Source organism: Balaenoptera acutorostrata, chromosome 12 (assembly GCF_949987535.1).
Source record: "Balaenoptera acutorostrata chromosome 12, mBalAcu1.1, whole genome shotgun sequence".
NCBI classification, from domain to species: domain Eukaryota; kingdom Metazoa; phylum Chordata; class Mammalia; order Artiodactyla; family Balaenopteridae; genus Balaenoptera; species Balaenoptera acutorostrata.
Genome location: NC_080075.1, coordinates 2,836,341 through 2,862,311, shown reverse-complemented (window position 1 = coordinate 2,862,311; position 25,971 = coordinate 2,836,341). Strand labels below are relative to the sequence as shown.

At 48.1% G+C, this 25,971-nt stretch overlaps 1 protein-coding gene across 1 annotated transcript in view; it reads right to left on the bottom strand.

Annotated features, from left to right (window-relative positions):
• The window catches only part of FHL2 (four and a half LIM domains 2), a 56,911-nt gene extending 31,895 nt beyond the window's left edge, over positions 1–25,016 (bottom strand). The window contains exon 1 of the mRNA XM_007172102.3: positions 24,904–25,016. The gene's annotated coding sequence lies outside the window, so the exon portion shown is untranslated. The remainder of the gene's footprint in view (positions 1–24,903) is intronic.
• Between the last annotated feature and the right edge of the window lie 955 nt (positions 25,017–25,971).

Below are 25,971 nucleotides of genomic sequence, written 5' to 3'. Positions count from 1 at the left end.
CAGTCAGGCTTCTTTCTACATCATTGCAACAGTGGACTGTTCAAAAACAAGGAATAGATTTTCTAAATCATCTGACCTTCAGCCTCTCCTGGCAGTACTTTGTCCCTCAAAACGTCTTTTAAAATTCTGGGCCATCCTCACTGCACAAATATTTTTTGAAAACTTCTGCACAGTTAGATGCTGAGCAATTACTCTATAACTGCACCAGATTATTCATGCGCCTCCTGCAGGGATGGACCAGGGGCAAGTTAACCGCCAGATGTCCAAAACGTTCATCTAGCTGCCCTGGCTTCAGGTGCTTTCCCCTTCCCCCCGCCCTCCCTCCCTTCCTTTCCTTCTTCCTTCCCTCTTTTCTTTCTTTCCCCTTCTTTTCAGCAGTTTGCAACTCTTTTTTTACATGGCAGGTGGCCTCACCAAAACCGGGCTCCCCAACCTTGTTAAACTTCTGTGGACTCAGCTCTCTCTCCCACCTTTTTTTGTGGCGTGTCTGTTTCCCTACATCGATGTTGGTCCCTTGAGTCCCCAGGACTTGCTAAAATCAGTTGAGGGAAATGCTTGAGAGGTAAGAAGTGTTTGGAAAGTTATCGGGTCAGGAGCGGAGCGTGGGGAATGAGAACCTTGGCGAGCCGGTCTCGAGGCCCCGCCCACAGGTCCCCCTGCAGCCTGGGAGCAAGATGCCTTTCATCCTGTGACCTGCTGCAACTCCTCTCCTCACTCTGCTCTGCCCGGCAAACTCCAGTGTACCCTGTATAACCCAGATAAAGCACCTGGCCTAGGGAGGCTGTGTGGGGTGCCTGATGGGCCAGGATTGGGACATTTGTTTCTATATTTCAATATTTGCTGAATTCACATCAGGTTTCCTGAAAATGCCCCAAATAATAAAAGGCCGCCATACACAGGCTCACATGGGCCTCTTTGCAGCAAACAAATCAGGCCCGTGGTCCCTTTGGGCGGCTCAGTTACCAGGGCTCTGCGCTGAGATGCAACTTGCAGACAGCTTGAATTAAGCAGAGCAGAAGGGCCTGCCCTTCCAGATGGCCACACGAGGACTTGTAATCACGCTTCCTGCATGACCTGGAGGAAGCCCAGGGGTGTAGCATCTGCAGGTACGGACGCTGAAAAGGAGGCTACAGGGGTCAGCGTGGCCGCTCTGGGGATGGTATTCCTGCTCTTCCCCAGGGGCGGAGGGGGGTCCCTCCTGACCCACTCCTGCCCTCACCCCCTACTGGCCTTATTCGTGTCTTTAAATAACACTTGGGGCATTTTGATTTCCTATTAAACGCTTTCAGCAAACTCCATCTACACAAATGGGGACACACAAAACAAATTCTCCCTCCCACAGAAATCAGCCAGGTTCCCTCCTCCATAACTGTCCGAGCCTGGGTTGCAGACCGTCTGTGGGAGCGTCTTCTTGAAATCAGTGGCCTATTTACCAACAGCGACTCTGCTGGAGCTTTGAAGAGGGGCCCCGACCCTGGAGGAGCGCCTTTGACGAGCAGGCCCGGGACACGGCCCAGAGAGGAGCAAACCGCTCACCTCCATCCCCCAGACTGTTTTCAGGCAGAATCACTCAGAAGGAAAAGCGCTGTATTCTCTTCCTTCACTTGTAACAGGGAAGAGCTAAATGGGACTCCACCTTGGATCTGTTTCTTTCACTTTAACCTTTGCTTTTCGTTGCTTTTGTTATTATAATCATACATAATAGGCTGCCTCAGGGAACCCAGCCCTCCTGTGAATGCCTGCAGAAAAGAAGACATTAACACATCCCCTCCCTGAGGCTGGTCATTCCAGGAGGTGTTTTGCAAGACTTATGGCCCTTTTACTTTACTTCCTCATCTCCTCCCCATCGCTGATTCTATAAAAGAAACTGGCATCCAGACCCCCATAAGATGGTTTATCTGAGACACTAGTCTGCGATCTTCTCGGTCTGTCGACTTTCCGAATAAAGTCGTATTCCTGGCCTCAGCACCTTGTCTCCTATCATGGGCCTGTCGTGCGGCTCATCTTACTGATGTATAAACATTCCCAAAGGTGGACCAGAGTGATAAACTGGTACTTCCCTTGACCGTGGCCAGCCACACCTGGCCAGAGGCGACCATGGGGGCCCAGCAGGGGGTCTGAGAGCCCTTCCTGACTGGGATTGGGACCAGCACCGTTCACTGGCAGAGTGACAGCCTGTGCTTATGAGATGGACACCCTCCACAGCCAGCTGGGGCTGCAGAGAGAAGTAGTGGCTTATTTTGGACAGATCTCTCTTGCTCACAGGCACGGGGCGCACACAGAGGACACGTCTCTTTGCTGGAGCAGAGCTGATCAGGCGGAGGGTCGATGGACGTCAACTTGACATCCCTGATTCATCATCACCGTTACAACAAATATTTTTGTTTGTTTGTTTGTTTTTGACTGCTGATGTGGCGGAATGTTTTGTAGAGAAAGATGAGGTGGGTGTGGATTTGATACAGAGCAGGACCAGGACCCTGTGGGCTCCTGGGCACGAAAGCCTTTCCATGTCCCCCATTTCTTGATTACAGGAAATAGGCTTCATTCAGCCTCCAGGACCTTCCTGAGTTCCAATGGGCAGGTTCAAACAGTTACTAATCAGGGAAGGGAAGGGACGCAGAGACAATAGAGGAGCAGTCAGGAAACAATAGTGCAGCCTTGGGCCAGGGTCCTGGTTCCCCTCAAGGGATGCACACAACAGTATCTTTGAGCTGTTTTGCAGACACTGAAACCCCCTCCAGGTGGGAGACGTTAACTGTCTGCTGCTCACAAGCACGGAGACCCCAGACCAGTTGGAACCAGAGGGTTGTTGATGCCCACTCCCGATTACCTCACCACCAGCCAATCAGAAGAGTGTCCATGAGCTGACCACGCCCTCTTTGAACCATTACTATGAAACTCCTCACCACTCCCTCCAGGGCGGGACACACAATTTTGAGGGCATTAGCCCACTGTGGCCCCTTTTGCCTGGCAAAGCAATAAAGCTACTTTTTACTACTTCACCCAAAACTCTGTCTCCAAAAATTAATTCGGTGTCAGGATACAGAGGCCGGATTCGGCTTGAGATTCAGACTCGGTCTGTGCAGATTCCTGGCTTCCCCTCTCCCCCTGAAACCCCAGGAGGAGAGGCGGTGTGAGGTGGGCTCTGCATCCACGGTGGGGTGGGGGGAGCAGAGCGCGGGTGGGAGCCCGCGGCAGCCGCCGTCACGGGGGGGCCCCTCCTGATGGGGCCAGAAAACAGCTGGAGATGGTGGCAGGAAAGGCCTTGGGACATAGTGAAGGGGCCGCAGGGGCCTCCTGGGAAGGATGCACGGAGGGACAGTGTTGGCAGGAAAGACAGAGAGATGGAAGTGAGGGAAGGAAGGAGGGAAGGTGGTGAGAACAGGTGACAGGGAGCTTCCGCTGGGGAAGCTGGAGGTGGCTGCTTTGGCTGCTTAATTGACGTTGGCAAATAAGGCCACTGTCCACCAGTGACGCCTGGCAGTTGGGATGGTTTCCGGGGAAGAAGCTGAAGTTACCCCCAAATCTCCCTACCCCTTAGCTTCACACTCAGCTCCAGCCATTCCAAGCGAGGCCAGGACACTAAGCCCAGCAAGATAGCAGCCGAGGGAAGGGGAAGGGGACCGGGACCTGGCAGTTTGGATCAGCCGCAAGTTCATGGTGAACTTTGCATCTCTGTTGAATGGAGTGGTTAACGCAGCTGTGTGTGGGCCTAACCAGGTTTGATGGCCCTTGGTCCGCGCTTACAGAGGCCTGCTCAGGACGCTAGCAAATCATGTGATATTATTGTTTAATGCCTATCAAGGCTCTTTGTCTCAGAAAGAGGAGGCAGAGCGGGGATAAAAAAATCTACCCTGCAGCATCTCAGGTCTGTTCTGGCCTCCCCTGGAGTCTGGAGCCGCCTGGAAGAGCCCGGGCTGCGCTTTTCCCTGGAGCAGGTTACTCAGCGAGGCTCGCGGGGCCTCCCCAGCAGCTCTGCCAGGAGGACAAGCCTTCTCCTGCCTGGTCCCTGCCACGGGGCCCGAGGCCAAGTTAACCCAGGGGAAGGCACATTCCAGGGGAGAGGAACACCAGGAGCCTGGCGGTTCCCAGGCTGGGAGGTAGCGGATGGACCCCGGACTACGCTCTACCCCCGGCGAAGCTGAAAGCAGAGTCTGTGATTTGGGGGCGGAGAGGCCGGACCAGCAAGGACAGGCGAGCAGGAGGGCTTTGTCCCCCCGTGCAAGCAGCTTGTCAGCTGGAAGGAGACCCGGGGTAGCTTTATGGCGAACCCTTCACCTTCTAGCATCCTGGCCTGTCGACCCCCTTCCACGGTACTCGTGATAAGCAGGCACCTGCCCCAGGAAGGGAAATAACCCCGAATAACTGCAGGGTGAATGATTTTCTCCTCTTGGCATCTGGAGAGTCCAGGGCCGGTCTCGACAGATGGAGAGGAGAGGGTTAAGCTGAATGTTAGACTGCGTGAATCCACGGCAGGGCCACGGCCACTTTAACGGAACGTGGCTGGCAGGCCAGTCCTCAGCAGACACTGCTCTGAATGGCAGTCAACTACCTGGCAGCAGATGTAGGAGGGCAAGGCCTTTTGAAGTCTGTTCTCACCGCTCACCTCTGGGACATGTCGTGTATTACCCTGCGAGTTGATGCTGGTGTCTGAAACCAGCACTTTGGATGGTCTTACTAAGACCAGGAGGCTTTCTTGGCACCGGGAGCCCGAGGGCGGAGTGTGGGACGCACATCTTCTTGTATCGGCTTGTGCTTCTGTGATGCTGGCATCCACACAGGTGGAAAGAAATGCTGAGAGGCTTAGGTGAGGAGCAGTGAAATGAGTGATCCTTTTAGACAAAAGTTAACAGCGCTACAAAGCTAAAGGCAGGAGGTGAGCATTTAGAAAATTTAGGTGATGAATACGCTTGCGTATCTCAGGAAGCGACATGCTGCATGTTTATTTATTTACTTATTTATTTTTGGCTGTGTTGGGTCTTCATTGCTGCGTGGGCTTTCTCTAGTTGTGGCGAGCGGGGGCTACTCTTCGTTGCGGTGCACGGGCTTCTCACTGCGGTGACTTCTCTTGTTGGGGAGCACAGGCTCTAGGCACGTGGGCTTCAGTAGTTGTGGCACGTGGGCTCAGTAGTTGTGGCTCGTGGGCTCTAGAGCACAGGCTCAGTAGTTGTGGTGCACAGGCTTAGTTGCTCTGCGGCATGTGGGATCTTCCCAGACCAGGGCTCGAACCCGTGTCCCCTGCACTGGCAGGCGGATTCCCAACCACTGCGCCACCAGGGAAGCCCTGACACGCTGCATGTTAAACCAACCTCAGGTAAGACGTCACAGGACCAGTACCTAGAAGGGTTTTATTTTAATATTTCCAAGTTCCATTTCATCATTTACAAAACGTTCACCATTTTGGCCCTGAACCCATGGCTTGTTTATTAAATCCTCATGAAATGTAAAGGGCAGGGCAGGCTGGGGGGCAAGCAGTAATGTGAACCAACATAAAAGAATTCCAAATGTGCCTCTATGGGGACAAACATGCACATTAATATCATCACTATAGATATTTAAACTCATTCACTTCAGTCAGTAAAACTGATCCTAAAATTAAGGCAGTCTGACACCCAATATATCTTAAACTGTAGACAAAATTAAAGGACATTAGCATAATTTCCTGGTATTACCTTTGAGGTAAAGTTTAAAAGGGTAACTTTTAAAAATAAACACAAATTATCACTCTAGAAAGAGTATTATCAAAGATCAATGCTGTCACATTTAGAGCAAGTTTTCAAAGAAAACTAAGTGTCACGTGTAACATTGCTTTCTCAATGATTCGTTTGGAGCACAACTTAATAGCCCTTATCTCTTACTCCTGGCTTGAGTTAGAATCTTTTTTCCCTAATTACCCAGAATTCTAATCTTTGAAATGAAAAAGTTGTGCCTGGAACTTGGCACTGTTTTGATATTAAAAGCTCAGATGACATCCTTCTCAGAGCAATTGGATGGAAGAGGATGTGCAAGAGGAAGTTATCAGGCAGGAACTTGCTGTTTGCTGAGTGAGTCATCCTCACCAAGCCACTGAGATGAATAAAGCTCGGGCCATTGCTCCCAGAGCTTAATGTCTAGCAAGACCGGAAGGGAGGTTGCCAGCTTGGTAGAGACGAAATCCCAATACCATAGGGTCAGGGTTAAGATATAGAAAGTGTATCCCACCCCTGGGTATATATTCATAAGAGGTGAAAGCAGAGTCACAAAGAAACATTTGCACTTGCATGTTTATAGCAAAGTAATTCACAACAGCCAAGAGATGGCAGCAGCCCAAGTATTCATCAGTGGAGGAGTAGATAAATAAAACATGGTCGATACAAATGACGGAAGATTATTCAGTCTTAAAAAGGAAGGGAATCCTGTTCATCACAGGATCCAACACGGATGAACCTTGAGGACATTATGCTGAGTGAAATAAGCCAGTCACAAAAGGACAAATACCGCATGATTCCATTTATATGAGGGACTTAGAGGAGTCAAATTTATAGAGACAGAAAGTAGAAGGGTGGGTGCTGGGGGCTGAGAAGAGAAGGGAGCAGGGAGTTGTTGTTTAATGAGTATAGAGTTTCAGTTGTGCAAGAAGAAAATGTTCTGGAGATCTGTTGTACAACAGTGAATATACTTAACACTACTGAACTGTACACTTATAAACAAAGATGGTTAAAAAAGATTACGGAAAAGTGCAAGTGTAGAAAGTGATGGGAACACAAGAAAAGCACTTAGCCCAACCTGAGGGTCTCTAATGATTAATTTTGTGTGTCAAGTTGGCAGGGCCACGGGGTACCCAGATATTTGGTTAAACGTTATTCTGGGGACTTTTGTGAAGGTGTTTTTGGGTGTGATTAGCATGTGAATCTGTAGAGTACAGCAGATTGCCCTCCCTAATGGGGGTAGATCCCACCCAAGCCACTGAAGGTCTGCAGAGAACAAAAAGGCTGATCCTACCCTGCGTAAGAGAGAATTCTTTTTGCGTGATGACCTTCAAGCTGGGACATCGGTATTTTTCCTGCTTTTGGACTAGAACTGAAGCACAGGCTCTCCTGGGGGTCTAGCTTGTCGACTCACCCTGCAGAGCTTGGGACTTCTTGGTCTCCAAAATCACACGAGCCAATTTTTTATAATAAATCTCTGGAGATTTATTTCTGGAGAACACTGACTGACTGACTGAGATAGGGTCCTGGGAAGGCTTCTGGAAGGGATGTCATTGGATCTGAGCCTTGACAGACAGGCACGAGGTGGCCAGTTGGCCGACATGAATGGGCCACCGAGGCCCCTGTGGCAGGTCAAGCATTAGCAGAGCCAGGGATGAGGGTGTGGAGGTGTGGCCAGGCCATGGAGAACCTCGTGTGCCCTGTCAGGGAGCTTTATCCTGTGGGCTAGCATCTCCCACGAGGTCTGCAGACGGCAGTGTGTAACAGGGTCTCACACAAGACACCAGAGAGCTAGCGTGCAAGGCCGAGGTCAGAGAAGGTGGGTCATTCCCAGGTTAAGCAAGGTTCATAGGCTTCTTTACTGCAGGATGTTTCAGAGCCTTTAATGAGCCGGTGTGCCGCGCACATGTTCAGGAGGGGATGTTGGATTTTAACACGAGTCCTCCCCTTGTCTACTTCTGATTCCTATTAAGATGGGGAAGGAAGCCAGTTCCCAGAGGGTGCTGCTGGGACACTGGAGGCCTCTGAAAAGGCTGAAGTGGCGCCTGCCCTGCTCAGCTCTTTGATTGGCACCATCAATGGTCCCCAACCTTTTCGGCACCAGGGACCAGTTTTGTGAAAGACGATTTTTCCATGGACCAGGGGGTTGGGGGCGGGGGATGGTTTCAGGATGATTCAAGTGCATGACATTTATTGTGCACTTTATTTCTATTATTATGACATTGTAATATATAATGAAATCATTATACGACTCACCATAATGCTGACAGGAGGTGGAGCTCAGGTGGTAACGTGAGCGATGGGGAGCGGCTGTAAATACAGAAGAAGCTTCGCTCGCCTGTGGCTCACCTCCTGCTGTGCGGCCCGGTGGGCTGCAGACAGGATGGGGACCCCTGGGCCACACAACTCTGGCTCAGGTGTAGAAGTCTACCAGTGGCTCATCTAGCAGGTGCAGGAGACCCTCTGCTCGGACGCCCTGGGGTCCCTTTGGATCCCTTTTAGTGCTTCTGTGTGGATTCCCCGGAGTGGGGAGGGTGTGGAAGCCCAGCCCCCTCCTGCAAGTCTGGTAACCAGAGGCAAAGTCTACACTCACGCGCATCCCTGCGGGATCAGGCTGTGGCTGGGACTTGACCTGAAACTACGTCCTGGCTCAGCCCTCCCCTTCCCTGTCCTGTTTCCCCACTTCCTGTGGAGGGGGGGCACTTCCTCACAAAGCCCACACTCTGCTCCTGGGAAACCCAACCTGCGACAGGTGGCGGCCGCGCGGTAGAAAGTGTGTGATGAGCAAGGGTGGGAGTAACTGGGGTGGGGGGAGGGTGTCAGCTTCAAGAATTTTAAAGATGTCGACTCAGTAGAAATGATAATACTGAGGTTGAGTCTAAGATAATTTCTTTGGCTTGGAAAATTGGAAGGTACCAGTATCAGGAAAATAGGAAATGCAAGTTTTGGTTGGGGATGAATGTAGTTTTGACTTTTTTTTTTTTTTTTTTTTTTTTTTGGCCTTGTGGCTTTCAGGATCTTAGTTCCCTCACCAGGGATTGAACCCGAGCCCTCAGCAGTGAAAGCGGGGAGTCCTAACCACTGGACCGCCAGGGAATTCCTGGGTTTTAACCTATTGAAGCTGAAGCACTTTGGGGACAGCCATCCAAATAGAAATATTTTCCAAATTTGTATGAACGCTTGGGGGAGGTGAAAGCAGGTGATGTGGATGGGAGGCTAAATGGCAGTTAAAAAACACAGTAAGTCACCCAAGAGAGGGTGTGGGTTGTGAGGAGTGGATCAAAGGTCAAGTTCCAGGAGGCTCCAGGGTTTGCGGGGCAGGCAGAGGAGGAGGCACAGGACTGAGGAGGGCTGTCCAGCAGCGATGGGGGACCAGGAGAGAGGGCGGTACACCAGTGACTGACTTATCCCTGAGAGTCGTGGCCGGGAGTGATGGCGGGCTGAGGCCGCGTGGAGATGGTTGGCGGCTTCTGAAATGTATTTCAGGGGGACAGAGGCCAAGCCTCAGTAGGCTGAAGTCAATGCAACTGAGGATGTGGCGATGGCGGTATGAGAAGTGTGATAGTGAGACAGGCTGGGACCCGGGACCCTTTGCTGCGGTGCTGCAGTGCTTGCACACGGACACACCTCTCCTTGACCAACAAAATACAAAGAAACTGTATGGAACTAAAAATAACTGCGTGCATGCGCAGTCCGGGCAAATTCTGGACCCAAAAGATACAAAGAGACCAGAAAACCCCAACTGCCACTTTTGAGGAGCCTGGAGCAAAAACAGGGTGTCAGGAACAAAAGCAGAGTACTGTGCATGCCCCCTGCACACAGCAACACCTAAGGGGTGGGCGAAACGCCTAAGCCAGCCCTCTGGCCCGACCCCTGGACCCACCCCTACCCTCACCAGCTCGTCCCCATCTCAGGGAGGGAGCAAGCAGGGGAACCTGTTGTTTGCTCTCACTCTCCCCCCGCCCCCCTCCCCCCCCCCCCCCCCCCGTGCTGCAGCAGGGGCCCCAATAAAGCCTTGCCCGACTTTCCTGTCTGGCCTCTCGTCAATTTCTATTGATTAAGGAGGCCAAGAATCCGGGTTAGTAACGATGGGAATAAACAGAAGCAGCAGCGGTGGTCGCCCAGGTAGGAACCAAAGCCCGAGGGTCAGCGATGTGCTCAACATCGGAGGTCACGGTGTGGACAGGACTCAGACCAGGCGAGGTTGACTCCACGGCCTGTGCTCCTCCGCCCGCGTTGTGCTGCCTCCTGGGGCGGCTCGCCTCCTCTCCTCACAGCTCTTCCTTCGCAGCCAGCACAGGAATCGACCGTCCAAGAGAAAGGCAAAGCCTCTCCCGTCCCTTTTCTCTCCAAGGCTCCTCTCTCCCTTCACCCTCCTGGCAAAAACGGACAGAAACTTTCCAAGATCAAGAAGCATAAAACCTGGGGCTTCCATGGTGGCGCAGTGGTTGAGAGTCTGCCTGCCAACGCAGGCGACATGGGTTCGAGCCCTGGTCTGGGAAGATCCCACATGCCGCGGAGCAACTGGGCCCGTGAGCCACAACTACTGAGCCTGCGCGTCTGGAGCCTGTGCTCCGCAACAAGAGAGGCCGCGACAGTGAGAGGCCCGCGCACCGCGATGAAGAGTGGCCCCCACTCGCTGCAACTAGAGAAAGCCCTCGCACAGAAACGAAGACCCAACACAGCCAAAAATAAATAAATAAATAAATAAATAAATAAATAAATAAGCTTTCATTAAAAAAAAAAAAAAAAGAAGAAGCATAAAACCTGATTTTTCTTCCTAGTCACAGAAGGAAACTTTCCACGCTCTATTTTTTTTTCCTTTCCACTGTGTTTTTAAAGGGAAGACCACCTCCTGTCCCCAGAGCTGCGCTGACAGTGACTAAGCTAAGAGCTACTTGCCCTGCAGCTCCTTACCAGTCGCTCTCGGGACCCAGGACATCACCTTCTGCGACACACTGTAGTTTAGGGATGTCGTATGACAGGCCCTGCGCTGTACTTGTATATATTTATTATACACAAACACACGTGTACAAAGACATTAAAGCCTTGTTTACGGTAGCAAAAGATGGGAAACCATCTAAATGCTGGTAGGCAGGGGAGAGTCAAATAAATCACTCATCCTGACTGGGATCCGACAGCTGTAAGGAGTGAGGCAGACTCGCTGCATACGGAGCATGTGCGCTCAGAACAATCTCCAAGCGGGGTGTGAGAGAAAAGAGCGCAGTGCAAATCACTGCAGAGCACGCCACCCCATGTGCGTAAGGAAAGGACCCGTGCCCACCAGACACGTCTAGACTATCTCTAGTTGGCAATCACAGCTGCCTCTGTGGAGGAGCGGGAGCATGGAGGTCGGGGGAGGAACCACTTTTCATCATTTCTCCTTTTGTACCTTTCGAATTTTGCACCGTGTGCATTGATGATCTACTAAATAAAATAGAATAATAAAATGTGGTATCTCCTATTAGAGCAAAGACAGTTTAAATAATGTCTTTAAATAATAAAATTCAATAATGCTGGGCTTCCCTGGTGGCACAGTGGTTAAGAATCCGCCTGCCAATGCAGGGGACACGGGTTCGAGCCCTGGTCTGGGAAGATCCCACATGCCGCGGAGCAACTAAGCCCGTGCGCCACAACTACTGAGCCTGCGCTCTAGAGCCCGCGAGCCACACTACTGAGCCCGTGTGCCGCAACTACTGAAGCCCGTGCGCCTAGAGCCTGTGCTCTGCAACAAGAGAAGCCACCGCAATGAAGAGTAGCCCCCGCTCGTCGCAACTAGAGAAAGCCCGTGCACAACAACGAAGACTCAATGCAGCCAAAACTAGAAAAAATAAATAAATTTATTTAAAAAAAATTCAATAATGCTTTTAAAGAGAGAAGGAAAATGGCTTCACAACAGGCAGTGGGATAATCCGTTTGCAAGAACAAAAACTGTGTCTCTGGAAACTGCACTAGCCTGTGTCGGGAAAATAAGCCCAATGAAAATTTGTACCTAAAATAGATCAACAACAAAAAAATAGTCACTGAAGCAAATTTCTTAGAAGCACAAGCGATTCGGGCACCTCTGAAAGATTTCTCTGCGGCCTTAACCCCAAATTAAACAGCAGGAGTCGATGGAAATGAAGGCGACAGCATGTACAGTACAATCATCTAGGTTATTTAAGCCAAAAAATAGTCTGTGACTCAGTGTTTCATACGACGGGGTAGGTGAGGAACATTAAGGGAATTGAAACTCTGTGTGTGGAATCATATTCAGTCAATCTCAAGTTTAATTAAACCAGCTATTCTCAACCTTTTTGTTCTCAGAACCCCTTCACTCTCTTTAATATAATTCAGGATCCCAAAGGGCTTTTGTTTTTGTGAGTTACACCTATAGATTTTTTACTACATTAAAAATTTAAAACATATTGTATAATATCGCTTATATGTGGAATCTAGAAAAATGGTAGAGATGAACATATTTGCAAAGCAGAAATAGAGTCACCGATGTAGAGAACAAACTTATGGTTACCAAGGGGGGAAGGGATGTGGGATAAATTGGGAGATTGGGATTGACATATACACTACTATGTATAAAATAGATAACTAATGAGAACCTACTGTATAGCACAAGGAGCTCTACTCAGTGCTCTGTGGTGACCTAAATGGGAAGGAAATCTAAAAAGAGTGGATATATGTATGTATGTATGACTGATTCTCTTTGCTGTACAGTTGAAACTAACACAACATTGTAAAGCAACTCTACTCCAATAAAAATTTAAAAATTAAAATGGAGAAAACAAAAAATTAATTCTTTCAAAAATCACAATAATCAGCTCATTACATGTTAACTTATATTTCTTTTCATGAAAAATGACTCTTTTCCAAAAACAAAGCAAATAGTGAGAGGGTGGCTTTTTTTTTTTTTTTTTTAACTTATTTGCAAATCTCTTTCATGTCTGTCTTAGTTGAAGACAGCTGGGTAGCTGGGGGTCACATATTTGCTTCTACACTTCGTCTTTTGAGGTATGTGTTTTTATTTGAAGTGTAGATGCAGCCTCACACAGATATGTTGTTAGAAAAGAGAGGCGTTTCATAGCCATTTCAGGTCACTGTCAAGGTATATATTTTTACTACCAAACCAAAGCTTGGCCAGTGGTAGTTTCTTAAAGATTAGTTCCAATGTGCAATCTGAAACCACATCAATAAACTTTTCATGTTCTTTTCCACTAAAACCCATTTGGTCTGTCTTGAACTTTAAGTGGATCTTTTACTTACTGGTTATTTTGTAATATTTAGAAATACTGGTTCTGTCGCTCTTCCAAATCACATCCATTGGTACCACCACGCATCTTGTCAGTTAAAGCCCTTCTGTGTTGGGGAGCTGCCACAGCCCACCCCAGCAGGGCTCAGTTTCCCGGTGTCACCCTTGTCATGGGCTGGAAGGATGGCCTGCTCCCTGTGGAGCACCATGGACAGAGTCCTGATTAGGCGCAAGTGACCTGGGGCTCCGCCGTGGGGTCCTGCTCTGCTCAGGGTCACAGGCCGGGGTGACCCTGGGGAAGGAGCGCTGGTCACAGGATGCTGGGCGTTGGGTTGGAGGGTTCACAACTGCCCCAAAGAAAGCCCAGTGCCTGAGGTCAGAAAGCAAACGCATTCTAAGCAGCAAGACGCAGGCATCCCTTGGCATGACCTTGATGTCTGCTGTGAGGTCAACGCATCTCCCCTGCAGAGGGCTCAGCCCTGTGCCAGCCTTGCAAATGACAGTCCTGCCATCGGGACTCAGCCCTCTCAGATCTGGTTTTCCAGATTTGTTTCTTTGATTTAATAGGAACGACATTTCTAGTTCCTCACCACGCTATTTTTATATTTAGAGCGTGTTCAATACTGCACCTTTTCGTCCCCATCAGCTCTTTGCCTCCCTTGGGGTCCTGCCTGTGGCTGAGTGGAGGGTCAGCCCGGAGGACTTGCCCAGGAAAGAATGAGTGGCCAGCTGCCCACGAGCGGGTCGCCCAGCATGAGGCTTGCTCAGCAGTGATCTAGGCCACGATGAGATCAGAAAGGAAAAGTCATAGTGAGAAGAACCTGTTTTGGTTTAAAGATGTGTTGTTTTGCTTGTGTTTGTAACTTGTTTGCTTTTTTGGTTTGGGATTTTAAAATGATGTCATTGGTAAGAATAACAAACCGTAACTAATTCCTGGCTTTCCCAAGTGGGTGGCAAGATGGACGTGGAGATGAATGTCATGTGTGGACACGTGCGGGAATGGCCAGTGCCAGTAGACGGATAGTTGCAGCTTCTCAGAGAAGACAAAGCCACTGAAGAAGCAGAACTGTGATGGAACAATGGGTCACAGACAAGGACAGACTTTTTTTTTTTTTTTTTTGATTTACAGTTTCCTCATGGTTTGATTTACTTTTTCATCACAGGATTAAAGCTCTAGATTAGACATGAATCTACAAACTGAACCACCAGCCATTCAAATACATCAATACTATGAAAATAAATTTTCTGCCAATATTTTTTTTGTCCAAACAGATGGTGACTTATCTCTGACAACAAAATGCCCCAGATGAAAGAAATCTCAGTGACATTGAACACGGCCTACAGTTTAATACAGCCACCAAATTATGTCTTTGGGGGTGATTTTTGTGTCCTCTTTATTTGATGATTGATTGATTGGTTGAGAAAACAATTTTCTGGATCAGTTATACTATGGGTTGCATTGGTCAAGATACCAAAATCTTTGCAGTGTGACTGTTTTTCATTCTGATTTTTCCACTCAGTAGACACTGTGTCCCTAAGATGGCTAGGGAACCATGGTGAGGACTTCGGTATCAGAGTGTTAATTTTCTCTGTCTCTTGTTTCTTGCCTTTTCCTGCAGCTCAGATGGGCCTGACTCAGGCAGTGGTGTCCCTGGGGCCCCTCTTCCCTCCCCATCTCTGATCTCGGCCCCCAGAGGAGTGAAGATACTTCTGTATTTTGCCACAGAACTAGGGAGTTCCTGATACCCAGATGCTAGGAATGGTCAAGAGAGCGGCAGGGCTCCAACACAGGCCACGGGGCAGCTCACTGAAGACTGGAAATTGTAGCTCAACTTTCAACTATTCAGAAGCCACTTGAAGATTTCAAAAGCGTATTTCACGACAACAACCCTTGACAAATATAATTATCTGCATCTTAGAGGAGAAGTGAGGAAGTGCTTGCAGGAGCCCTGGGATGGGTCCGCCATGTCTCTGCAGCGGGAAGGCTGTTTATCTCTACATCCTGCTCCTCTGGGGAAAGGAGCTGCTTCCTCTGAGCAGGAGGGCCGCAGCGTCGCATCATCGATCCCTTCCACGAGGATGCAGTGTTTTACCCTCTGCATTTGTCAAAGTCCCCTGGGCTCTTGGAAACATATGCTCTCTAGTCCCCTGAGCTCGGAGAGGGAAAAGAGAAATTCCCTGCCTTCTGAAAGGAGATACGCTCTCTGTCTCAGCCACTTCCCACCATCCCCAGCACCCCCGCCCGCCCCAAAAGTCAGTATTCATTTTTGAGATAGAAAAGCAATTGCATCTAAGTTGCCTGAACTAAGAGACAGAGCTCCATAATTCAAGTCAAAAGTAACCAAAATCAGAATGAAAAACACATGGGCCAAGAATGGAAACGGCATGTCTATTAAAATACCTTTGCAGTTTGCTTTCTCTCTCCTTCCAGACGTCCTGCTCCCTTCTGCTCTGCACGGGGGCCCCTCTTCTCCCTTCCCCTGGCCAGCAGTCACCAAAGGCAGCCTTTGATGTGGGAACCAGTGAGCAGCCCGCCCCCCCCCCCCAGCCCTTCTGCCAAATTACAGGAAGAGGCTGCATGCCTGCAGAGACCATGAAACGATGCGGAAGGGGCTGGTCCCTCAGGCTGTGGTGTTGTTACTTATTTCGGGCCCTAGAAGGGAGGTGAATTAGAGCAGCACACACACTCATGCACCTCCACGCCAGGCGCAAGTGCTGCTGCAGGGGAGATGCTGCGAGGTGGGGGCGAGGGTTGTCTAGCCTTTCCCCCAGAGCTCTGCTCACACGGCTGTCTCCCTCTTGGATGAATGGCACAGGTGGTTGTGTTTTGGTCTTTTGTTTCCCTTTTCCTTTTTCCACGAAGACTCACATTTGTAGAGCTGATCAAGTAGGAAAGCATTTCATTGGCTCCTGCCTTAAGGAGGGCAAAGCCATCTGCAGAGAGAGAGGAGTATCCGAAGGGGGCTCATAGGCGTCAAGAGGACCCAGGAGAAAGGGAACCTGCACATGTTGACAGCAGTGCTTCCAAGTCTTTGACAGCAACTCAAACTAGGAAGTACAGTTTTACATCCCCACGGCTTCCCCCAGCCCCACATGCAGTGCTGGGAGAGATCGTCACGAAATAATTCTTACCCTTACTATGCTTTCTGTTCTTTTTTTATTCTATCTTTTCCATATTCTAGTCTTTTTCATTTTATTCTTCAAAACGTGAAATGGTGAAGGTGATCAAAATGTACAAACTTCCAGTTGTAAAGGAGACCTGGAGATGTAATATAGATCATGGTGACCACAGTTAACAATACTCTATTATATATTGGAAGTCGCTAAGAGAGTATATCTTAAAAGCTCTCATCATATACAAAAAAATGTGTAACTGCGAGGTGACGTATGTGCACTAAACTTACCATGGTAATGATTTTACAATATAAACACATTTCAAATCAAAAAAAAAAAAAAAAGTGCGGGTCTCCACCCACTAGATGGATTTCGTGACTCACTAAGACCTATGATGCTGACCCGCAGTTTGAAAAGTTTGCATTTGCGGGAGAGCCAGGCAAAGGAGAACTTCTTGTGAACGTGTGGTTCCCTCACAAATGTGTGGGGAGACAGCAGAGAAAAAAAGCAACCGATTCAGGAAAACGTCACAGAAGAAACCTCAGAACTCTCAAATGTGTCAGTCGTCTGTTGGAGAAAGGACACCTGCCTTTAACACGGTGGCCAGTGTAAGGGTCATATCCCAGATGTTCCTTGCACGAAACTTGGCCTGTGGCTTCTTATCTTCCGTGTGAAAGGAACAGACATGTCTGAGGCTGCAAGAAGCCTGCAGGGTTTGAAAACCCCTCTGAACGATCATGTTTCCAGGCAAGGCGGCTCCACCCGGGGTCTTGGTGCCCGTGAATGAGGTCTGGGACCCAGAGCCCGGCCCCTGCCCGGCAGTGCCACCAGGCCGGCCCGTTTACACTGCTGACCTGGGCACTAATGAAAAGCGTCCTCTCTGCCTCTCACGTGGCCCCCCCCCAGCCCGCCAGGTGCCGCCCAGGTGTTCATGCCATGGCCCCTGCCGCTTGCTCTCTTATGGGGGCGGGCGGTGTCCCGGCTCTGGGTCTTCGGCAGCTGCTCCACACCCTGCGTCCAGGCACCCCCGCTACCCCGACCCCCATGGGCGGTGCGGTATGGCCTGTCTCCAAGCAGGGCTTTCATTCCCACTCTGCAACCGACTTTTATGGAGTGTCTGTGGTTTCTTTTTTTTTTTTTAATAAATTTATTTATTTATTTATTTATTTTTGGCCTCGTTGGGTCTTCGTTGCTTGCTGCGTGCAGGCTTTCTCTAGTTGCGGCAAGCGGGGGCTATTCTTCATCGCAGTGCGTAGGCTTCTCATTGCAGTGGTTTCTCTTGTTGCTGAGCACGGGCTCTAGATGCGCGGGCTCAGTAGTTGTGGCATACGGGCTCAATAGTGTGGCACGTGGGCTCAGTAATTGTGGCACGTGGGCTCAGTAGTTGTGGCACATGGGCTCAATAGTGTGGCACACAGGCTCAGTAGCTGTGGCATGTGGGCTCAGTAGTTGTGGCACATGGGCTGTAGAGCGCAGGCTCAGTAGTCGTGGCTTGCCGGCTCTAGAGCGCAGGCTCAGTAGTTGTCGCGCACGGGCTTAGCTGCTCCGCGGCATGTGGGATCTTCCCAGACCAGGGATCGAACCCGGGTCCCCTGCATTGGCAGGCGGATTCTTAACCACTGCACCACCAGGGAAGTCCCTGTCTGTGGTTTCTTGAAAGTCAATGCTATGTTTGAGGTTGAAGTGAGACTGATTATTTAAAACTGGCCTCGATGAGATAAAGTGACTTTTAGAGTCAGCCGTGCTGCTCTGGCGCCCACAGCCGGTGAGCAGGGCAGAGGGGATGAATCCTCTTGTTCAATGTCAAAGACAAAAACCCGAATCTGAGATGCAAGTTTTCCACCCCGCCTTCGTTACTCCCAGGGCTTTCCGTGTCCTTCTGTAGCGCAGCCGTCAAGAGACCAGCCGGATGCCAGCCCCAGTTCTGTCTCTTAGTAACTGGTAGGCAGGATAACAGCTTCCCAGCACCGTTCATGTCCTCATCTCCACAATTTGTGAAGGACCTTTGCAGGTGTGATTAGATTAAGGCTCTTGATACGGGGAGATGATCCTGGATTATCCAGGTGGCCCAATGTCATCACGAGGGTCCGTAACGTGGGAAAAGGAGGCAGGAGAGTCAGAATCAGAGAGATTTGAAGACGTGACCGTGCTGGCTTTGCAGGTGGGGGATGGCCCACCAGCCAAGGAGCACAGGCGCCTCTAGAAGCTGGAAAAGGCCAGGAAACAGATTCCTTCCTGGAGCCGCCAGAAGGAACACAGCTTTGCCCACACCTTGATTTTAGCCCCCGGAGACCCACTGCAGACTTCTGACCTCCTGAACTATAAGGTAATAAATTTGTGTTGCTTTCAGACAATAGTTTTGGGGTAATTTGTTACAAAAGCAACAAGAAACTAATATAGTAACTATGTCTAAGACACTTTTCTGGATTTCAGTTTGTCCTCATCTGTCAATTACCCGTAGCTATTATTATTGTTGTGGCTGTTGCCTTGTTGAATCCTCCCACGTATTTAAGAGGTTATTGTTATTGTTATCTTCTTTTTAAAGACAAGATTCTGGGAGGTTGAGGTCCCACCCTGCTGTAAATGGCAGAGCTGGGGACAAAGCCCAGGCAGCCTGACCCCCCAGCTCCCACTTTTCTCCCTGAACAAACTCCAAGTGCAGCAGACGTTTTTGAAATGAGGTTCAAGTTGTGGACAGGGAAGCCTGAGACTTGGACCCTGGTAAGGATACTTTGTAAGGGTATTGATACATGAATGACACTGGAAAAGCCTCTAAGAATTCAAATGAAATTTATGACAGTGGATTGTTGGAGCCTTCGTCTCTCACAGATACTCATTCAGCGCCTACACGTCCCTTTGTGGGTGTGCATGTGTGAGATAAGTGATTTGAAGAAAAGTAAATCAGGGCAAGGAGCTAGGGAGCGGCAGAGGGTGTGATTTCAGATGGGACCCTCGGGGCTGGCTCTCACATGGGGTGTGATTGAAGCAGGGAGGGAGGCGTGTGGTTTCCTCGGGGGAGAGCCTGACTGGCTAGCGCACCAGCAGGTGCAAAGGCCCTGGGGCAGGGCTGTGCGTGGCACAGTTGGGGTAGGGTGATGTGACGGGAGCATCCTAGGTGGAGAGGGAGGAAGGAAGGAGATGAAGGCAGGTTCCGGGGCCTGGATCCTGTAGGACTCTGGAGGCTATGTAGCACTGGACTTTATTTTGACTTGGGAAGCCATTGGAGAGTTTTGAGCAGAAGAGAGACCGGTCTGACATAAGTTGGAATACGAGAGCGAAATTTAAAGAGAGACATGAGGTTCGATGGAGCTCACGTGGGCTTCTGGAGCTATCCGGCTGCTCCTGCCTGAGGCTGGCTGAGGTTTGCTGACACTTCCCAGGAGATAGAGAAGTGTGTCCTGGCAAAGTAGAAACAGCTCAGGGCGGGCTCCAGGATCCTGCCAGAGCTCATCCCCCGCCAGGCTGGAGGGTTCGTGCTACTGCTGCTCAGAAACAGTGGCCGAAGGGCTTATCATTCTTCTGCCCAAACTGCGTTATTCAAATGATGTTGAACTTGCCGGTATGAATTCCGACTTGTAGAGAACTCTATCTTAATTAGAAGGTGCTCCCTCAGCCTTCCTTGCTGCCTTGAGAGTTTTTCCATCTGACAGTATTTTAGACGTGGGATTGTGGTCGTAAGTATTTCTTCCCTCACTCGGACGGTTGTTCATGCAGCTTAATGTGATGCCAACAAGTTTGCACCTGTTGATAGTGCTTTTGCATGTTCAATTTGCAGGAGTAGAGAGAGGTATCTAAAAGGAGTTTGTCTCACGCACTTTCAAAACCTCTGAGCTTTCTTTGTGTTGCACACACATGATTATTTTTTCATGGATCCTAACTGATTTGGAAGTCTTGTGGGCCTCTGTCTTGATTTAGGGGTTGGAAGGACATAATAGCTGGTCTATAATTCACTGTAATTAAAATTGGGGTTTTGAAATAAGGGGACTCCTCTCTCACCTGCTCTTTCGTCTCTTGAACTATATTTGAAGGGAGCAAAATGTTGTTGTTTCCTAATAAATTAAGCGATTCTTAACAAAATTGGAGAGTTTTTTAAAAAGGAAGCTTACGGCATTTAACATTTATCATCTCCACCCTCTTTCCCTTCCCCCGGCACACAAACACACAGCACACACACAGACACCACACCTCCCCACACTGTACACACATACGGCACACACTGCCCCATACATACACAACACCCCACACCACACACTCTCACACACGCCCAGACAACACACACACACACACACACACACACAAAGAGCATCTCTGCTTCCCGAGGGCCCCGCCCTACACCTGGCAGGACAACCTGCCCCCCTTTCAGAATTCCTTACTTCCTGTCTCCACACCACAGTGTATGCAGCCTCTACCCAAGTACTCCCTTCCTGCTCCAAGTAACGTTCCTCGGGAGTACCAGCCCCCATTCCTGTAACATTCCCGCAGGCCTTCACCGTGCTCCTGTGCTTCTAACACCAGCTGGATCCCAGGCCCTGTCTTTCAGTGGGTTGCACTTTCTGCACTGATAACACTTTTCTAAGCCTGCCTCCGTGTCTGAACGTAGGAATAATAACAATAACAACAACGATAATAATACCCACATATAGGCTGGTTGTACGTTAGATGAGCCAATACATAGTTCCTGGACATAGTAACCATTCAGTAAATTTTACCTCCTGTTTCAAGAGGCTAATCATTCTGATAGGTTATTTACAGTTTTTATAAGTGGTGGCAATAATTAGAATCCTTTACATTTGCGTGGAATTTTGCCATGAAAGACTTTCATGATTAGTCTCCGTGTAGAAAAAGTAGCAAACTATTTAAAATGTGGAGAGAATATAAACTCACTACTAATCTTATCCCTCAAAAACAATAATTGTGTATATTCTGGTATATTTTTTCAGTGTTTATATATTATATAGGTTTATATTATATAGAATAATCAACACCATTTACTTTTCTATTTTGCATTCATGCTAAATCCTGGTCAGGATTTGTCAGCACAGACCTGAACCCAGGCAGGAAGTGCTCTGGTGACCTCGACTTCCATGAAGACAGTCAGTCCCCCTGCCCCTTCAGGTGCCCTCCATGCTGAGCAGGCAGGTCCCAGGCAGAGAAAGAGGGTTCACTTCTTAAAAACCAAACGAAAACTCTTTCTCTTTCCCCATAAAACCTAATTATGCAGCCTTCTTTTTTTCTTTTTATAAAAAATTTATTTATTTATTTTTGGCTGCATTGGGTCTTCATTGCTGCGCTCGGGCTTTCTCTAGTTGCGGCGAGCGGGGGCTACTCTGTGTTGCGGTGCACGGGCTTCTCATTGCGGTGGCTTCTCTTGTGGAGCACGGGCTCTAGGCACGTGGGCTTCAGTAGTTGTAGCACACAGCCTCAGTAGTTGTGGCTCGCGGGCTCTAGAGCGCAGGCTCAGTAGTTGTGGCTCACGGGCCCAGTTGCTCCGCAGCATGTGGGATCTTCCCGGACCAGGGCTCGAACCCGTGTTCCCTGCATTGGTAGGCGGATTCTTAACCACTGTGCCACCAGGGAAGCCCCTGCAGCCTTCTTAATAAAACACCTGGAGCATATTTTATGTGTTGTTGGCTGGATAGGGTTTTACTTCAGTTTAACTTTTCAGTATTACAGTTTAACTGTTACAAAGTCTTCTGTTAAAATAAATTTTTATCTGTCTTCTATCTAAAATTTCTCTTTTAGATTTAAACAAAGCCCCAAGTTGTAAAAATGTCCTCAAAGTTAAAACTGATTTTATTTTTATAGGCTTTTACACTTAAAAACATTTAATGATATTTATGAAATATATCTGTTAAATATCATATTGCTCTGAACTTACGTTTCTTTCTGTTTTTCAACCTTACGTTGGTATATTGGAGACTAAGTATGAAGACTGACAAATGATAATGAAAAAAATCAATAAAACAAAACTGAGGGGGGAATAAAGATCCAGGTCCTAGACGGTTGAGTTGTTTCTCTTATTCAGTAGGTAGCATTAATAGTGTAGAAATCAGCAGATCATACTTCGAAACAAGTTATATGTTGATAAAAATTATTTATCTAAATCTCATTTTATGATTTTTTTATGTCCCACTTATCCAGCTATTATGGATATTTTAATATTCTGGCTAAATGAAAAATGTCATAATTTAGTATATAAAAAAATTGAAAACCAATTTTCAAAGAATTAGAGCCTGAATGCACAGTAAAAATACAGTGACTATACATGGGACAAAAAGTAGATTACCAAATAACCTGATCATATATATATTTTTCCTTAATTACAATTTATATTTTCCCCCCAATTTATTGTTTTTGGATTCGTCTTAATCTGTATAACATAGGGGGAAATTTTCCCCTCTCTTTTAAAGCTAGCATTAAATTAATGGTTGATGTTACAATAAAAGACCTCTTAGAATCAAGAAATAGTTAAGATACACAATGCAATGCTAAGAGTTATCTTTGAGTAGTAAGACTGCACATCATTTTCCATTTTCTTCTCTCTGCTGGTTTGTACTTCCTGTGGTGAACATATATTTGTACAGTAAGAAAAAACAAAAGAAAATATAAACACTATGAATACAATTTCACCTCTTTCTTTTGTGGTGTTAAAAACAAGACAACAGGGCTTCCCTGGTGGCACAGTGGTTGAGAATCTGCCTGCCAATGCAGGGGACACGGGTTCCAGCCCTGGTCTGGGAAGATCCCACATGCCACGGAGCAACTGGGCCCGTGAGCCACAATTACTGAGCCTGCGCCCCGCAACAATAGAGGCTGCGACGGTGAGAGGCCCATGCACCGCGATGAAGAGTGGCCCCCGCTTGCCACAACTAGAGAAAGCCCTTGCACAGAAACGAAGACCCAACACAGCCAAAAATAAATAAATAAATAAAGTAAATGAATAAATAAGTCAGGAGTTCTTTAAAAAAAAAAACAAAAAAAAAGCAAGACAACAGGCCCCAAATGGAGTCACCTATTGTAAGCCCCACGTCACCAAACTGAGACTTCATTACAGTTTCGGCTCTTCCAGAAATGGAATCTTAACCCAGTCAATCAGGAATGGCTTGACCAGGACTGGTGTAGTCACCTGCCTGATAGACCCCTGCCGTCCACTAAAGGAAAGTAACCTTTCAATAACCAACTTGCTTTTTTGCCGAGAACAACTTCCTTGTTGCCATTCCCTTCTGCCAGGAAAAGTCTTTCATTTTGTCCAGCTCCTCAGACCTTCTTTCTACCTGCGGGATGGGACGCTGCTTGATTCATGCATCATTGAATAAAGCCAATAAGATCTTTAAAAATTTACTTAGTTGAATGTTTTTTAACAGATGCGGAGAAGAGAATTTAAAATCAGTGTTTCTCGGCCATCTATCCTTAAATATGAAGTGTTTTAGGACACACAGTAGGAGGTGTGTAGGTGCCTGTGTTGGAGCTGAGGGATGTAGAGAGAACGGTGTGGCCCAGCCTCAGGGACCCCAAATCAACGGAAGCACTACGAAGATGATGAAATCTAAAGGTGCAAAATGTTCTCGAAGACAGGCGAGATGGGGGGGTGGTGAGTGGTCAGGGTACACTTTATGGGAAAATATGCAGCTTTTCATGGAAGTGATACATTAGTATTTCCTTACTATTAGAAAAAGCCTTCAAAATGTAATCATCTGAGTTGATTAAGTTGGCTACTCTGTTAAAAACAAAAACTTTTTTTACAGTAGAATGGATCCCCAAATGTAATAGACTATTAAAGCACATTTTGTTGTTATAAACCCAGCAATAAAGCAAGATTCAAATAACATTCCTCAAGAAACAAAACAATAAATCTAAATAGAGCAAATACGTGATAAAGTAGCATTAGCCTATAACACAGCTATTAATCTATCTTTTGACCTCAGAATTATTAAAAAAAAACTGATCTCACAATTTTTTTTCCTTTTAGATTGGACCTGATAAAATGCCTTGCTTGAGGTCTGGCTAGAGGATGTTTATACCTATGATACCTATTATCACATATGTGTCATTCTATCAGTATTAACATTATTACGCAGCTGGCTGAGCATTAGAACATTCCTCAGTACTTTGTCTTTCGCGTATACCCTGCTCTAGAAATTAGTAAGATATTAATGCATTTCCTTTGTAAAGCACACAACAGTGATCTGTACTTTCAAACCATCAGCCGTAACAAGTCATCGTGTTATAAACACAGTTCCCCAGCATAATCAGACTTATCAGTAACTTGCCTTTTTACCCCAGGCCATCCGGAAATTCTGTCAGGGAGAAGCAGCTCAAGGGCACTGTGGTTTTTCCCCCTTCCAGTGTTGATTTTATCATTTCTTTTCTTTTTCTTTCCTCTTTTTTAAAAAAAAAACTTTCCGGTGTCAAAACTCAATGCAGATTCCTGATTCCCACTGAGAGAGAGTAAGATAAACTAGGGTTCCTCCAAGTTCTTTTTTTTTTTTTTTTAACATCTTTATTGGAGTATAATTGCTTTACAATGGTGTGTTAGTTTCTGCTTTATAACAAAGTGAATCAGTTATACATATACATATGTACCCATATCTCTTCCCTCTTGCGTCTCCCTCCCTCCCACCTCCAAGTTCTTAATGTCCCGGTGGGCACCTGCTGCAGCTTTGGGGGCAGCAGGAGCTTAGCTGCTGGAAGAGCCAGCTGTCCCTGCCCCTGGGTCCTACTTGGGTCTGCGGTCCACAGTGCCAGAGAGCTCCCTCCCAGGGCTGGGCACTCCCTCTGCACAGCTGGGGTACAAAGCTGTGCAGACACGAGAGGAAGGATGGCAAGGGAAGGGAAAGAGAAGAGAAACTGGAGCCTTACCTGTCTGCTTTCTGCCCTCCAGTCCAACCAGGGGGCACAGCGGCCGGAGGTCAACCGCCCTGTGGGTTCACCCCAACGTGCAAGCAGCTGCTGGCCAGCTGGGCTATAAATAAGGCCCCTCCAGAGCACAGGAGATAAGAACCCAGCCCCTCGCTCCTGCAAGCCTTTTAAGGTATGCAAATTAAAGGAGCCTCAGCCCCCAGAGGGGAAGGGGCTGCCAGCTCCCCGTCTGGCCTGCCGGCCTCAAGGACATCCCAGGCCTGGCACGTATTTCTGCGGCGGGAGGGGAGGGGAGGGGAGAGCCAGGGTGCCAGGCAAGGATCTCGCTTCGTCAGACAAGCGGCAGAGCCTCTGAGGCCCCATGCAGCGAGCCCCTCAGGTTAGGGGGTTGGCACTGAGGCACAGAAGGGGAAGAAACTTCCCCAGGACACACAGCCCTCTGTGGCCTGAGTGGAGTTCCAGCTGACCACCACCTTCCCCCGCAAGCCCCCCCTAACCCCACCCCGGCTTCAGGGACATTTGTTTGGGTGGAGATTCTGGGAAGACCAGGGATCAGTCTAATCACCACTGGGCCTCCGGGAAGCTAGGAGTGAACGCATTTACAGAAAGTCCTGGTTGCCACCCTCCCCGCCCCAGCCTGATGGTGAGGGTTTCTGGAACCTCAAGTCACCTTCTTTAAAGAAAATGCAATCTTCCTAGAGCCTTTACAAATCATTTGCTGAGAGACGAGGGAGAAGACTAATTTGGGGGAGCGACTGTTTCTGATTCATCCCTAAATTTCTCACTCATTAAATTTCTTCTGAAAGGCATTTCATCCGAGGACCGCTGTCTGTGTTACAGCAGTGATTCCAGGTCTGGGGATTTATTCCAAGGAGAGAACCATGGATGTGGACAGAGATGCAGCTACAGGACATTTCTTGCAGCTCTTTTCATAATTGGGAATAGCTGGAAACCACCTGAATGGCTAAAAACAGAGGTCTGGTTAAACGAGGACAAGTACGTCCATAAAGGAAACACCCTGCAACCTTAAATGCCATAGCAGAGGGTTTAATGATTTAGAAACAGTAC